This window comes from Nerophis ophidion, linkage group LG18 (assembly GCF_033978795.1).
Source record: "Nerophis ophidion isolate RoL-2023_Sa linkage group LG18, RoL_Noph_v1.0, whole genome shotgun sequence".
NCBI lineage: Eukaryota > Metazoa > Chordata > Actinopteri > Syngnathiformes > Syngnathidae > Nerophis > Nerophis ophidion.
Genome location: NC_084628.1, coordinates 12,135,857 through 12,152,352, shown reverse-complemented (window position 1 = coordinate 12,152,352; position 16,496 = coordinate 12,135,857). Strand labels below are relative to the sequence as shown.

Genomic DNA, 16,496 nt, shown 5'->3' with positions numbered 1-16,496 from the left:
ATTGATGTAAAATGTTCTTTATCACATTGTTTATAAATTTTGGATTCATTTACGATGGCTCAGGTGTGAATCACACACTGGATTCCATTTAATGGAAATACCACAAGACTGAATATTGTTCAGAGAAGTTAAATTCAAGAGCTTGCACACAAAGCAACACTGGAGGTGACTATGACGTGCGCATTTTCCACGCATGCGTATTAGGTCGTGTCTCATCGGCGGACGGAGGGGGGAAGGCGGTCTTAAACGACCATTGTGTGTGTGGACAAGGATAAGATTAGGTGGGATTTACCCTGGATATCTTTTATGTAGAAAGGGGCCTAACGAACTATTGCAATCCTTTATGTTAAGACTTCAATTTGGACAAGTGGCTTTCACTTTAAAACGTTGTATATTTGCCCACTGCATGTCACTATACTTTTATTTAACTTTGTTTGAATTATTATTTATTTGAATTAAAACATTATATATTAACTTATTAATCAATATGTCAGCAAAAATAGCTTCAACATAAAAATGCTTGAATTACTGTTGCACAAGAGCTAAATAGCATCCATTGTCCTTAAGGCAAGTAGAACAACGCAAACACACAGTTAGACACAAAAGACCATATGGAAACAATAGACAATAACACAACAGGTACAAATATTCAGAGTTTTAAAAGGATAGAGTCCAAGGACCATGACTGATTTGACTTCAACCAATGTTTAAGGACCCCTTTAAATGTCAGGTAGGTCCCACAGTTTCTTACGTGCTCCGCTAAAATACTCCATAATTGTGTGCCTCTGATAAACGGTACCATTTACGTCTCGTCTCGATTACTGTAACGTATTATTTTCGGGTCTCCCCACGTCTAGCATTAAAAGATTACAGTTGGTACAAAATGTGGCTGCTAGACTTTTGACAAGAACAAGAAAGTTTGATCAAATCCCGCCTGTACTGGCTCACCTGCACTGGCTTCCTGTGCACTTAAGATGTGACTTTAAGGTTTTACTACTTACGTATAAAATACTAAACGGTCTAGCTCCATCCTATCTTGCCGATTGTATTGTACCTTATGTCCCGGTAAGAAATCTGCGTTCAAAAGACTCCGGCTTGTTAGTGATTCTCAAAGCCCAAAAACAGTATGCGGGCTATAGAGCGTTTTCCGTTCGGGCTCCAGTACTCTGGAATGCCCTCTCCGTAACAGTTCGAGATGCCACCTCAGTAGAAGCATTTATGTCTCACCTTAAAACTCATTTGTATACTCTAGCCTTTAAAAAGACCTCCTTTTTAGACCAGTTGATCTGCCGCTTCTTTTCTTTTTCTCCTCTGTCCCCCCCTCCCTTGTGGAGGGTGTCCAGTCCGATGACCATGGATGAAGTACTCGCTGTCCAGAGTCGGGACCCAGGATGGACCGCTCGTCGGGACCCTGGATTGACCGCTCGCCTGTGTATCGGTTGGGGACATCTCTACGATGCTGATCCGACTCCGCTTGGATGGTTTCCTGTGGACGGGACTCTCGCTGCTGTCTTGAGGTCCACTCCAAGGTTCTCATAGTCAGCATTCTCACTGGCGTCCCACTGGGTGTGAATTCTCTTTGCCCACTGGGTGTGAGTTTTCCTTGCCCTTATGTGGGTTCTTCCGAGGATGTCGTAGTCGTAGTAGTTTGTACAATCCTTTGAGACATTTGTTGTTTAGGGCTATATAAATAAACATTTATTGATTGATTGATTTGGTCCAATTTAGTCTTTGAATACTACGGTCTCACCTGGTTAGTGCTCTAGTTCTGACTCTATTGTTGTTTATTCCATACAAAAATCCTATCAAAGGTGAAGGAGCAGGCTCATTTAGAACTTTAAAAATGAGGGAAGCGTCCAGAAACTTTTGACTTACTTACAATGTTACAATAATGATAATGCAAGGGCTTCCTGTCTCGAGTGTTAAGTGTTTTCTCAAACAGAGACTTGAGTGGCTTCAAAGTGCTCTCGCATGCGTGGGACCAAGTCAAGTGGGAATAGTTAATGTGACTAAATATAATAGTGTGCATATAAACCTTTGCAGACTCTACCGTCACATTTGCCAAGTGAAATGTAACAATTTTAGCTATTTTGTCAAAAAGTCCTCAGTCTATATGTTCCCATTCAAAGCATGCAGTAACATCTAACCTTTAATGGTTTTCCCTGTGAAGTAAGTGCATGTTTTTTTTTTGGTCTTAAACGTTACTATACACTTTAAACACATTCCTTAGAAATTACACAAGAAACTAAGCATAGTGGTACCTCAATTTAAAGGCCTACTGAAACCCACTACTACCCACCACACAGTCTGATAGTTTATATATCAATGATGAAATATTAACATTGCAACACATGGCAATACGGCCTTTTTAGTTTACTAAATTGCAATTTTAAATTTCCCGGGAGTTTTTTCTTGAAAACGTCGCGTAATGATGATGTGTACGCGTGACATCACAGGCTGTTATGAATATGAGCGCTGCACACACACACAGCTAAAAGTCGTCTGCTTTAACTGAATAATTACACGGTATTTTGGACATCTGTGTTGTTGAATCTTTTGCTATTTATTCAATTAATATTGGAGAAGTCAAAGTAGAAAGATGGAGTTGGGAAGCTTTAGCCTTTAGCCACACAAACACACGGTGATTCCTTGTTTAAAATTCACAGAGTTGAAACTTTACTATGGATCAGAGCGGACATGGATCCCGACTACATGTCAACCAGCAGGTTTCGGTGAGAAAATTGTGGTTAAAAGGATACCGGATATCAGCTGAGCTTGTGCCTCCCGTACAGCTGCCGTCGACTTCCCCGAGACACTGCGCGTCAACACCCGGCCGTGGACGTACACTTCCGACTATCAGGTACTGTTAAACTCACTAAAACACTAGCAACACAATAGAAAGATAAGGGATTTCCCAGAATTATCCTAGTAAATGTCTCTAAAAACATATGAATCTGTCTCAATGCAACGCGATTGCAATCGCGTTTTTTTTTTCAACTTTTTTTTTTTCTAGTCCGTTGCTTTAAATATCCTCAAACACAAATCTTTCATCCTCGATGAAATTAATGGGGAAATTGTCGTTTTCTTGGTCTGAATCGCTGTTTTTGTTGGAGGCTCCCATTAAAATCAATGTGAATATATGAGGAGCCCTCAACATGTGACGTCATTGTCTGCGACTTCCGGTAGAGGCAGGGTTTTTCTCCAGTTGCAAACTTTATCGTAGATGTTCTCTACTAAATCCTTTCAACAAAAATATGGCAGTATCGCGAAATGATCAAGTATGACACATAGAATGGACCTGCTATCCCCGTTTAAGTAAGAAAATCTCATTTCAGTAGGCCTTTAAAGGACAAGTAGAGTGGAAAAACAAGTTGATTTTAACTGCTTTCAGTGTATCCATTAAACCATATTCTATCATATTTACAATCCTCAAAGTATGTGAAAAGTTTAAAAAAGTACCCATGATTGTCACACACACGAGGTGTGGCTAAATTATACTCTGCATTTGATCCATCACCCTTGATCACCACCTGGTGATCAGCAGCAGTGGCTGCACCCGGGAATCAATTTTGGGTGATTTAACCCCTAATTCCAACCCTTGAAGCTGAGTGTCAAGCAGGTAGTGGTTCTGCATTTGTGTTTCATCTGACCACAGAACTTTGCTCCAGAAGGTTTTTTCGCCTCGATTGCTGTAACGTATTATTTTCGGGTCTCCCCATGTCTAGCATTAAAAGATTACAGTTGGTACAAAATGTGGCTGCTAGACTTTTGACAAGAACAAGAAAGTTTGATCACATTACGCCTGTACTGGCTCACCTGCACTGGCTTCCTGTGCACTTAAGATGTGACTTTAAGGTTTTACTACTTACGTATAAAATACTACACGGTCTAGCTCCATCCTATCTTGCCGATTGTATTGTACCATATGTCCCGGCAAGAAATCTGCGTTCAAAGGACTCCGGCTTATTAGTGATTCCCAAAGCCCCAAAAAAGTCTGCGGGCTATAGAGCGTTTTCATTTCGGGCTCCAGTACTCTGGAATGCCCTCCCGGTAAAAGTTCGAGATGCCACCTCAGTAGAAGCATTTAATTCTCACCTTAAAACTCATTTGTATACTCTAGCCTTTAAATAGACTCACTTTTTGGACCAGTTGATCTGCCGTTTCTTTTCTTTTTCTCCTATGTCCCACTCTCCCTTGTGGAGGGGGTCCGGTCCTATCCGGTGGCCATGTACTGCTCGCCTGTGTATCGGCTGGGGACATCTCTGCGCTGCTGATCCGCCTCCGCTTGGGATGGTTTCCTGCTGGCTCCGCTGTGAACGGGACTCTCGCTGCTGTGTTGGGTCCGCTTTGGACTGGACTCTTGCGACTGTGTTGGATCCACTATGGATTGAACTTTCACAGTATCATGTTAGACCCGCTCGACATCCATTGCTTTCCTCCTCTCCAAGGTTCTCATAGTCATCATTGTCACCGACGTCCCACTGGGTGTGAGTTTTCCTTGCCCTTATGTGGGCCTACCGAGGATGTCGTAGTGGTTCGTGTTGTGGTTTGTGGAGCCCTTTGAGACACTAGTGATTTAGGGCTATATAAGTAAACATTGATTGATTATATTTGTCCATGTGATGTCAGAGGAAACAACAATTGAGCTGTTTTGCCACCATACCCAGCAATATATTTGGAGGAGAAAAGGTGAGGCCTTTAATCCCAGGAACACCCTGCTTATCGTCAAGATAAGTGGTGGTAGTATTATGCTATAGGACTGTTTTGCTGCCAATGGAACTGGTACTTTACACAAAATGGGACAATGAAAAAGGAGGATTACCTCCAAATTCTTCAGGACAACCAAAAATCATCAGCCCGGAGGTTGGGTTTTGGGCACAGTTGGGTGTTTCAACAGGACAATGACCCCAAACACACGTCAAAAGTGGTAAAGGAATGAATAAATCAGGCTAAAATTAAGGTCTTAGAAAGGCCTTCCCAAAGTCCTGACTTAAAAATGTGGACAATGCTGAAGAAACAAGTCCATGTCAGAAAACCAACAAATTTAGCTGAAGTTTGCCCCAATTTTGTCAAGATAAGTGGTCAATATTTCAACCAGAATCTTTTAGATGGCTACCAGAAGTGCCTTATTGCCCTGAAATTTGCCAAGGGACATGTAACTAAATATTAACATTGCTGTATGTATACTTTTGACCCAGCAGATTTGGTCACATTTTCAGTAGACCCATAATCAATTCATAAAAGAAACAAACTTCATGAATGTTTTGTGTGCTCCAATCACTCTATTACAAAAAAATAGGAGTTGTAAAAATTATTGGAAACTCAAGACAGCCATGACATTATGTCCTTCACAAGTGTACGTAAACTTTTGACCACGACTGTATATACTGTATCTCTCGGTGGAGCTAATTTAGGGAAACATTTTCTTCTTCTAAAATGTAGTGGGTGTTGCGCTTTATAGTCCGGAAAATATGGCACATCCGTTTTTGGGGAGCTGTCATGTTCGTCATTAGGGACCAATGGGTGCGGATATTTAAAGGGGAACATTATCACAATTTCCGAAGGGTTGAAACCAATAAAAATCAGTTACCAGTGGCTTATTTTATTTTTCGAAGTTTTTTTCAAAATTTTACATCTTCCGAAATATCCCTAAAAAAAGCTTTAAAGTGCTTGATTTTCACTATTTGCGATGCCACTGTCCATTTTCCTGTGACGTCACGTAGTGATTCCAATACAAACAATGGCGAATAGCACAGGAAGATATAGCGACATTAGCTCGGATTCAGACTCGGATTTCAGCGGCTTAAGCGATTCAACGGATTAAGCATGTATTGAAACAGATGGTTGGAGTATGGAGGCACATGGCAAAACCGAAATTGAAGAAGAAACTGAAGCTATTGAGCAAATAGCTATTGACGCTATTCGGCCATGCTAACGCTATTCTGCGTTAGCATCGCCGCTAAAATGTGCAGACCAACCAATCAGGACTTTAGCATTGACACTGGATCAATAAGTCAATAACAACAATGTTCACCTTTGTGATTTGGTTGACTTTATCGTTGGGAATGCTTCTGCTTTGAGTGTCGCAGGATATCCAGACATTCTTGCCATAAATGTCGTAGCATCGCCGGTAAAAACCAAACGAGGGACTTTCGCATCTCTTGAAACTGGAGCAACTTAAATCCGTCGATTGCTAAGTGTTTGTTTGGCATTAAATGTGGATGAGGGAAAGGCTGGATGTAAATATAGCTACAAATGAGGCATAATGCACACAGCTAGCCTAAATAGCATGTTAGCATCGATTAGCATGCCTTGCTAATCGATGCACATTCTACGTAAATCAACTTGAATCCGTGCATGATTATGTTGTTACACCCTCCGACAAAACACAGACGAGGCATGATGTCTCCAAGGTACCGGCAAACAGTCGAAAAAACGGAAAATAACAGAGCTGATTTGACTCGATGTGGTAGGGAAACATGGCGTTGACGACCGATGTGACGTCATGTTCTGACGTCGTCGCTGAGAGAGCGATAAACAGAAAGACGTTTAATTCGCCAAAATTCACCCATTTAGAGTTTGGAAATCAGTTAAAAAATATATATGGTCTTTTTTCTGCAACATCAAGGTATATATTGACACTTATATATGTCTGGTGACAATGTTCCCCTTTAAAGGGGAACATTATCACAATTTCAAAAGGGTTAAAAACAATAAAAATCAGTTCCCAGTGGCTTGTTGTATTTTTTGAATTTTTTTTCAAAATGTTACCGGTCCTGGAATATCCCAAAATAAAGCTTATTTTCGGTATCTTCGAAACCACAATCCATTTCCCTGTGACGTCATACAGGGCTGCCAATACAAACAACATGGCGGTTACCACAGCAAGATATAGCGACATTAGCTCGGATTCAGACTCGGATTTCAGCGGCTTAAGCGATTCAACAGATTACGCATGTATTGAAACAGATGGTCGGAGTATGGAGGCAGATAGCGAAAACGAAATTGAAGAAGAAATAGAAGCTATTGGTGCGAATAGCTATTGACGCTATTCGGCCATAGCGTGGGTGTACCTAATGAAGTGGCCCATAGCATGGCTGCCTTATTAGCATCGCCGGTAAAATGTGCGGACCAAACGATCAGGACTTTCGCATCTTGTGACACTGGAGCAACTTAGATCTGTCGATTGGTAAGTGTTTGTTTCGCATTAAATGTGGGTATCTAGTTTCAAATGTACATACAGCTAGTGTAAATAGCATGTTAGCATCAATTAGCGTAGCATGTTAGCATCGATTAGCTGGCAGTCATGCCGTGACCAAATATGTCTGATTAGTACATAAGTCAACAACATCAACAAAACTCACCTTTGTGATTTCGTTGACTTAATCGTTGCAAATGCATCTGCAGGTTATCCATACATCTCTGTGCCATGTCTGTCTTAGCATCGCCGGTCAAATGTGAAGACACTCTAGCACATTCAATGGGGGTCTGGCGGCAGATTTCTTGCCAGTGGTGCAACTTGAATCCCTCCCTGTTAGTGTTGTTACACCCTCCGACAACACACCGACGAGGCATGGTGTCTCAGAGGTTCCAAAAAATAGTCGAAAAAACGGAAAATAACAGAGCTGAGACCCGGTGTTTGTAATGTGAAAATGAATATGGCGGGTGTGTTACCTCGGTGACGTCACGTTCTGACGTCATGGCTAAAAGACCGATAAACAGAAAAGCGTTTAATTTGCCAAAATTCACCCATTTAGAGTCTTTTTTCTGCAACATCGAGGTATATATTGACGCTTGCAAATGTTTGGTGATAATGTTCCCCTTTAAGGTGTTTGAAGAAGATGCTGAGTTCACAGGCAGTTTGAAGGTCTTCACTCTTGACCACAATGACAGGGCAATGACTATATGCACACAAGCACTTTATTTACGCTTCCACAAGCCGAGCAATCCAATTCTCCTCTAACTAAAAATTACTTGGAATTCCTCATGTGGTTTGGAAAAAAAAACCCAATGTCAATTATTCAAGGAGGAAAACAAACGAATGTCAAATGCCAATTGATGCGAGAGGAAAGGTAAATGCAACTGAGGACAGAAGAGGAAGACATCCAAATCTTGCTTGAGCGAACAACATAAAAATGATCTGCTGCCTGTTATTTAGTTCCCGAGCATGCTCGGAGTTGTTCAAAATCCTAATTAAAACAATCCATATCCGCTTTCTTTTCATCGTGTATTCTGTTTACTTATTGCGGCTATAGAGCGGCAAGCAGACAAGCACGTTCCAATGACGTGAAAACAATGGAATTAGAAATGACTTTGCCCGACGCATCTTCCGCAACGACATTCATCGCGGTTCATGGAAAGTCCCGGTTTTGATCCGGCGCTAGAGGGGGAATTGTGTGGTATCCCGTTCCTTCTGATATGCAAAGTTAACGTCTGCGTGTTGAAAAGGAAACTCTTTACACACCACGCTTTCTTCTTGATGTTTTTTTTTTTTTTCATACCTCAAATCAGCACACACTTGCTTACAGGCAAACTCTTTTGTTAGCTTTCAAAATGGCCCATTGTCAACGTTAAGTATACATCATGTTGCCTGAAAATAAAACATAAAAAACCCTCTCTTGTTCTTATCATGGCATATTTGTATTATATTCCTGCTTTTGCATGGATACCTAAGGGCGTCGTTACACTAGGCAACCCGTGCCATCACACCCAATATAAACATCTCCTTGTGGGAATATGTTGCTAATGAGGTCATTTATTCCAGGGTTGCCAGGTCTCACACCAGGGCTAATAATCATTAATGAGTTACTGGGACGGAAAGAGATGCTTCCTGGTGACTCATGCAGATTATAAAAGGTGTGAGCACTTCTTGGAAAAGGTCTGTGGTACATTTACTGCGGATAAGAGGAAGACATAAATGTAATTAAAAATATGCGGGGTGACCTGGTGGTACCCTCAGTGCAGCATGTATGATTTGTTTTGATCGGTGTCCAACATCGGTATCAGAAATAAAAACATTGTATTTGTCCACCACCTATATATATATATATATATATATATATATATATATATATATATATATATATGCTTTTTGCAGATGATGTGGTCCTGATAGCTTCATCTGACCGGGATCTTCAGCTCTCGCTGGATCGGTTCGCAGCCGAGTGTGAAGCGACCGGAATGAGAATCAGCACCTCCAAGTACGAGTCCATGGTTCTCGCCCGGAAAAGGGTAGAATGCCATCTCCGGGTTGGGGAGGAGACCCTGCCCCAAGTGGAGGAGTTCAAGTACCTAGGAGTCTTGTTCACGAGTGAGGGAAGAGTGGATCATGAGATCGACAGGCGGATCGGTGCGGCGTCTTCAGTAATGCGGACGTTGTACCGATCCGTTGTGGTGAAGAAGGAGCTGAGCCGGAAGGCAAAGCTCTCAATTTACCGGTCGATCTACGTTCCCATCCTCACCTATGGTCATGAGCTTTGGGTCATGACCGAAAGGATAAGATCACGGGTACAAACGGCCAAAATGAGTTTCCTCCGCCGTGTGGCGGGGCTCTCCCTTAGAGATAGGGTGAGAAGCTCTGCCATCCGGGAGGAACTCAAAGTAAAGCCGCTGCTCCTTCACATCGAGAGGAGCCAGATGAGGTGGTTCGGGCATCTGGTCAGGAATCCACCCGAACGCCTCCCTAGGGAGGTGTTTAGGGCACATCCAACCGGTAGGAGGCCACGGGGAAGACCCAGGACATGTTAGGAAGACTACGTCTCCCGGCTGGCCTGGGAACGCCTCGGGATCCCCCGGGAAGAGCTAAACGAAGTGGCTGGGGAGAGGGAAGTCTGGGTTTCCCTGCTTAGGCTGTTGCCCCTGCGACCCGACCTCGGATAAGCGGAATATGATGGATGGATGGATATATATATATATATATATATATATATTAGGGGTGTGGGAAAAAATGGATTCGAATACAAATCGAATCGAATGTGTTGTGCGATTCAGAATCGATTCTCATTTTTAAAAAAATCTATTTTTTTTTTTTTTTTACATCAATCCTACACAGCAATACCATAACAATGCAATCCAATTCCAAAACCAAACCTGACCCAGCAACACTCAGAACTGCAATAAACAGAGCCATTGAAAGGAGACACAAACACGACACAGAAGAAACCAAAAGTAGTGAAACAAAAATGAATATTATCAACAACAGTATCAACATTAGTTATAATTTCAGCATAGCAGTGATTAAAAATCCCTCATTGACATTATCATTAGACATTTATAAAAATAAAAAAAAAGAACAATATTGTCACAGTGGCTTACACTTGCATCGCATCTCATAAGCTTGACAACACACCGTGTCAAATATTTTCACAAAGATAAAATAAGTCATACTTTTCGTTCGTTTAATAGTTAAAACAAATTTTCATTATTGCAATCAGTTGATAAAACATAGTCCTTTACAATTATAAAAACTATTGTAAAAAAAAAAAAATCTACTACTCTGCTTGCATGTTATCAGACTGGGGTAGATCCTGCTGAAATCTTATGTATTGAATGAATACAGAATCGTTTTGAATCGGAAAAATATCTTTTTTGAATCGAGAATCGAATCAAAAACAATCGATATGTTATCGAATCGTGACTCCAAGAATCGATATTGCATCGAATTGTGGGACTCCCAAAGATTTGCAGCCGTGATATATATATGTATATATATTGATTGATATATATGTACACAATTTTTGGTTTTTAATATACATATATATTTATTATATTCATTATTTAATATGTAATATATATGTTAATTCATATTTTTTATTAATATCAATGTAACATAAAATTATTTTTTTAAAACTATAATAACTTATCATAGTATAGTATTGTTGTCCCGAAACCAATATGTTGGTAACGGTACCAAAATTATTTTGATACTTTTTCGGTACTTTTCTAAATAAAGGGCACCACAAAAAACTGCATTTTTGACTTTATTTTAACAAAAAAAATCTTACGGTACATTAAACATATGTTTCTTATTGCAAGTTTGCATATAAAATAGTGAACATACAAGACAACTTGTCTTTTAGTACTAAGTAAGCAAACAAAGGCTCCTAATTTAGCTGCTGACATATGCAGTAACATGTTGTGTCATTTATCATTTTTTTCGTCAAAATTATTAAGGACAAGTGGTAAAAAATGAATTATTAATCTATTTGTTCATTAACTGTTAATATCGGCTTATTTTTGCTTTTAAGATGTTCTATCTGCACTTCTGTTAAAACATATTAATTCTTCTGTTTGATATAAGAAATACGTTGATTATTTGAGTGAAATTCCTGCTTCAATACTGTTTGTTGTTGTTGTTGTGCTTCTGTAATATGCAACTGTAACAAAAAAGGCGTTGTTGATATTGTTTGTTGTGTTTGTGAAATGGGCAACTCAAACAAAAAAGTCATTTACTAACACGCATGTAATGGATATAAGAAATACTTTGATTATTTGAGGTAAATTCCTGCTAAAATATTGTTTGTTGTTGTTGTTGTTGTTATTGTTTGCTGTGTTTGTGAAATGTGCAACTCGAACAAAAAGTCATTGATGTTGTTGTTATTGTTGTTGGTTGTGTTTCTGAAATGTGCAACTCGAACAAAAAGTCATTTACTAACACATATGTAACGGCTATAAGAAATACTTTGATTATTTGAGTGAAATTTTTGCTAAAATACTATTTGTTGTCCCTGCTAAAACAGACTGCCTCAGGTTTCAAAGTCAATATCTGGACCGCTGCATCATGTGGAATTAATTAACTAATAAATAAATAAGTGTCTTTTCTTACTAAATGTAGTCGACTAATCATTCTGACACAAAAAGAATACATGTAATACATGCCATTTTTGTATCTTTAACTTTAACTTAACTGGGTGTGAGTTTTCCTTGCCCTTATGTGGGCCTACTGAGGATGTCGTAGTGGTTTGTGTTGTGGCTTGTGCAGCCCTTTGAGACACTAGTGATTTAGGGCTATATAAGTAAACATTGATTGATTGATTGATTGATTGATTGATTGATTGATGCTTTACATACATTTTTGGATGATATCACAAATTTGGGTATCAATCCAATACAAAGTCGTTACAGGATCATACATTGGTCATATTCAAAGTCTACATGTGTCCAGGGACATATTTCCTGACTTTATAAACATAATATACATTTAAAAAAACAAAACAAAAGAAGATGTTGTGATGTCAAAACATATCGACGTAATCATAGTATTATTGACTAAATAGACTACTGTACTTACAATACATTGGATGTTAAGTGTAGATCCACCAATGGCGTTACGTTTACATGTTACAGGCGGATCGGTACTTTTTAGAGTATCGCGGTACTATACTAATCCCGGTATACCGTACAACCCTATAGTGTAGTATTGTATTATAGTATTTTTGAACCAACACGTCTCAGATGTCCCACAGTATTGGTAGCATGCGTATAGTGAGCCTTACTGAGACCACGTCATTCAGGCGGTATTGCTCGCTTGGTAGAGCGGCCATGCCAGCAACTTGAGGGTTGCAGGGTCGATCCCCGCTTCCGCCATCCTAGTCACTGCCGTTGTGTCCTTGGGAAAGACACTTTACCCACCTGCTCCCAGTGCCACCCACGCTGGTTTAAATGTAAAAAATAGATATTGGGTTTCACAATGTAAAGCGCTTTGAGTCACTAGAGAAAAAGCGCTATATAAATATATTTCACTTCATTTAACACGTTATGATTGTCCATGCCTGTCTCTGACAGTGTGTGTCTCTCCAAAAAGCGTGTTTGAAAAAAACAAATACAAATTACAGAACCCAAAACCAGTGAAGTTGGCACGTTGTGTAAATCGTAAATAAAAACAGAATACGGTGTGCAAATCCTTTTCAACCTACTGTATATTCAATTGAATACACTGCAAAGACAAAATATTTAATGTTGCAACTGCAAAAGTGTTTTGTTTTTTTTGGCAAAAATAATTTAATGGCAGCAACACATTGCAAAAAAGTTGGCACTGTGTTACAAGGCCTTTCCTTTTAACAACACTCAATAAACGTTTGGGAACTGAGGAGAAGCTTTTCAGGTGGAATTATTTCCCATTCTTGCTTGATGTACAGTTTAAGTTGTTCAACAGTCCGGGGTCTCAATTGTCGTATTTTACGCTTCATGATGCGCCAAACATTTTCAATGGGAGACAGGTCTGGATTACAGGCAGGCCAGTCTAGTACCCACACTCTTTTACTACGAAGCCACACTGTTGTAACACAGGCAAAATGTGGCTTGACATTGTCTTGCTGAAATAAGCAGGGGCGTCCATGAAAAAAAATGTTGCTTAGAAAACAATTTTAAATGTGGACTCTTCAGACCACAGGAGACTTTTCCACTTTGCATCAGTCCATCTTAGATGAACTTGGGCCCAACAAGGCCGGTCGTGTCTCTGGGTGTTGTTGATAAATGGCTTTCGCTTTACATAGTAGAGTTTTAACTTGCACTTACTTATCTAGCGACAAACTGTAGTTACTGACAGTGGTTTTCTAAAGTTTTCCTGAGCCCATGTGGTACATCATTTACACACTAAAGTCGCTTTTGAATGGATCAAAGGTCACGGGCGTTTAATTTTGGTTTTCGGCCTTGCCGCTTACGTGCAGTGATTTCTCCAGATTCTCTGAACCTTTTGATATTACGGACCGTAGATGTTGAAATCACTAAATTCCTTGCAATAGCTCGTTGAGGAATGTTTTTCTTAAACAGTTCGACCATTTGTTCACACAACTGTGACCCTCACCCCATCCTTGTTTGTGAATGACTGCGTATTTCATGGAAGATTATTTCATACCCAATCATGGCACCCATCTATTCCCAATTAGCCTGTTCACCTGTGGTATGTTCCAAATAAGTGTTTGGTGAGCATTATTTAACTTCCTCAGTCTTTTTTGCCATTTGGGCCAGCTTTTTTGAAACATGCTGCAGGCATCAAATTCCAAATGCGCTAATATTTGCAAAAAATAACACCGTTCACCAGTTCGAACGTTAAGTATCTTGTCTTTTCGGTGTATTCAATTCAATATAGGTTGAAAAGGATTTGCAAATAATTGCATTTTGCTTTTCTTTACGAATTACACATGGTGCCAACTTCAATGGTTTTGGGTTTTGTATAATTTTTAACTATTAATTTCATTCGAAGGTGTTGTTTCAGATGGCGGATGGCCATTATGAAACAACACACTACCAGTACAATGTCAATACGGCCAGTGAGTGTGCCATACACTCACAAAGGCGTCATTTGGCTATCACTACCATTCACCTTTTTTTTTTTTTTTTACAAAGCTGCGTTTATTGGTGGAAGTCTATCACGGGATGGACTCATCTCGCTATCGACGGGTCAATCATCCATCCATCCATCCATTTTCTACCGCTTATTCCCTTTTGGGGTCGCGGGGGGCGCTGGCACCTATCTCAGCTACAATCGGGCGGAAGGCGGGGTACACCCTGGACAAGTCGCCACCTCATCGCAGGGCCAACACAGATAGACAGACAACATTCACACTCACATTCACACACTAGGGCCAATTTAGTGTTGCCAATCAACCTATCCCCAGGTGCATGTCTTTGGAGGTGGGAGGAAGCCGGAGTATCCGGAGGGAACCCACGCATTCACGGGGAGAACATGCAAACTCCACACAGAAAGATCCCGAGCCTGGATTTTAACCCAGGACTGCAGGACCTTCGTATTGTGAGGCAGACGCACTAACCCCTCTGCCACCGTGAAGCCCACGGGTCAATCAATCAATCAGTTTTTATTTATATATCCCTAAATCACAAGTGTCTCAAAGGGCCCCACAAGCTACAACGACATCCTTGGCTCAGAGCCCACATCAGGGCAAGGAAAAACTCAACGCAGTGGGATGACAATGAGAAACCTTGGAGAGGACCGCAGATGTGGTTGACTACCAGGGGCGGTTCTAGGCATGCTTATATGAGGGGGCAGTCAGAAATGTGAAGGGGGCATCATGTGTACACATCATGCTCCAGCACTTTTTTTTCTGTGCTTATAGTAACGATGCTTTCTTCATTGAAATGTGTCTTTAGCTATGTGTCCTACCCCAACCTGGAGTAGTGGATTGCACTTCGTCAGGCCTCTACCTTCAGACCTGTCCAACTTGGGTGTCCCACCTGAAGACTAAGCTCCTGCTGGTATAACTCTTACGGTCACTGAGGCACGCAAACCCCCTGACCACAATAAGGTGGCAATCCCTCAGGGGGGGGGGGAAATTAACAGCGCTGCCATATTTCCGACAGGGGAAACAGAAGCAGGCGTCTCGCACCACAGAATACTCTAGCCATGGTCGTGTGCGGTACCAGGCAGGATTGAATGATCTTAATGTTGTACCAAATGCTTTGGGTAGCCACCCAGTATTGGCTGAGATGGTGCGTTGCCATTTAAGTCACTGGGTAGCTGAGCAGGCTGCTTTGGGGGAGCGCTTGTTGGGGGGACGGAGGGAGCTGGTGCAGGAGAAACAGTGCTTGCTGGTGCTAAAGGTGCAGTATTGCTAGCTGCTGTCCCTGATGTACTAGCAGTAGCATCATTGCTACAACTACTACATGCAGGAGCAGGACTACACTTTTTAAATACTCTGAAAAATGGATGCATTACAGAGCGTTAACTTTCTCTTTGTGAGCTGCTGGAAGCTGGAGCAGAAAATAAGTAAGCTTGAACGACAACAGAAAAATCCCGCTGTGATTACATGAAGAAAAACGACAACAGTACAGGACTACAGCCTGGGGCGGGGCTTTACGTAGGGGTCTGTCAGACCCAGGTCACTTGTCTTCAGTTTGTCACATGCAGTGGACGTGGGCACTCATCTGGGCACAACATTCATTCACTCCAATGTGTGTGTGTTGCCCACTTGCTTGTAAATTGATGAAAACGGCAGTGTTTTTGTTTTTAGATGTCTTGGTCATATCAAATGAAACTTATAATTTGTTTATTACAAAATGTAGATTGAAACATTAAAGGTTGACTATGTAGAATTACAAGAAAAACAGAAAAAGAATTCCAGCAGTCGATTGCCAGACCGTTGCTAAGTAAAACGGGCCGTTGCTAGGGACTCCGCTCTGAACAGAGGACAGCAGAGGAGGACTGTTAAGCAGGATATGTTTAATTTTTACCGTCATTAACAGCATGATAAATGACTTGTAGCTTGTTACAGGGACAGTGGGGGCTCTCTGCCTTCCAAACCACTGCTGCTCAGAGCCTCCGCTGTCACTGCTTCTCGTCAAGTTGTAAAAAAAAAAAAAAAAAAGGAACTCCGTAGCACGGAAAGTCCGCGACGATAAACGTGTTTATGCCAGATAAGACTACACAAATACACCCATTCTAACAAGTATATGATCAATGTAGACAACTTTTCCTTTTCTTTTACTTTCATACTGCAACAGTGATTGGATGTTTACTGAGGGCTGAGGGGTGTGTGCGG

At 40.9% G+C, this 16,496-nt stretch overlaps 1 protein-coding gene across 7 annotated transcripts in view; it reads right to left on the bottom strand.

Annotated features, from left to right (window-relative positions):
- The window catches only part of kirrel3b (kirre like nephrin family adhesion molecule 3b), a 587,440-nt gene that overhangs the window by 66,368 nt on the left and 504,576 nt on the right, over positions 1–16,496 (bottom strand). The window lies entirely within an intron of this gene.